The sequence below is a fragment of the Arachis ipaensis genome, chromosome B08 (assembly GCF_000816755.2).
Source record: "Arachis ipaensis cultivar K30076 chromosome B08, Araip1.1, whole genome shotgun sequence".
Lineage (NCBI taxonomy): Eukaryota > Viridiplantae > Streptophyta > Magnoliopsida > Fabales > Fabaceae > Arachis > Arachis ipaensis.
In genome coordinates this window covers 42,785,379-42,785,901 of record NC_029792.2, presented here as the reverse complement: position 1 = coordinate 42,785,901, position 523 = coordinate 42,785,379, and the positions used below count along the sequence as shown (strand labels likewise).

The 523-nt window shown below is 31.9% G+C and overlaps 1 long non-coding RNA gene across 1 annotated transcript in view; it reads right to left on the bottom strand.

The window, feature by feature from the left end:
* LOC110265879 overlaps positions 1-523 on the bottom strand; it is an 18,235-nt gene that overhangs the window by 16,114 nt on the left and 1,598 nt on the right. The window lies entirely within an intron of this gene.

Sequence of the window (523 nt, the reverse complement as noted above, 5' to 3'; positions counted from 1 at the left end):
GGTCCCAAGAATTTTTAATCTTTAAAATATACTTTTGAATTTTTAACTTTTATAAAAAATAAAATGCGACTAATAGTTTAAAATATAATTATTTGATAAATTATATTTTGTTTTTGCTTGACCTCTCGAATAAAATTTCTAATTCCGCGACCGTTTGTAGTCCATAAATAAGAATCAGATTCAATTTATTTAAAATTAGTTTAAGTTTGCTAACAAGATTACAAAAGTAAGGCTTGGTTTGATAAAATTTTTTGAAGGGGTGCTTGTATTTTTTAGGGTTAAGTATGGTTTTGGTCCTAAAGGTTTTCTGCCAGAATCGAAATTGTCTCTCATCTAATTTTCAATTTAGAATCATCCTTAACATTTTTTTCGTATTAAAATCGTCCTTTTTATTTTTTTGGACAAAAATACCCTCATCACTAGCAACACAATTACCTCCTCCACCATCACCACCACCACCAACACCACCGCCACAACCAGCACCAACACCACCACCAGCACCACCACCACCACCAACACCAAA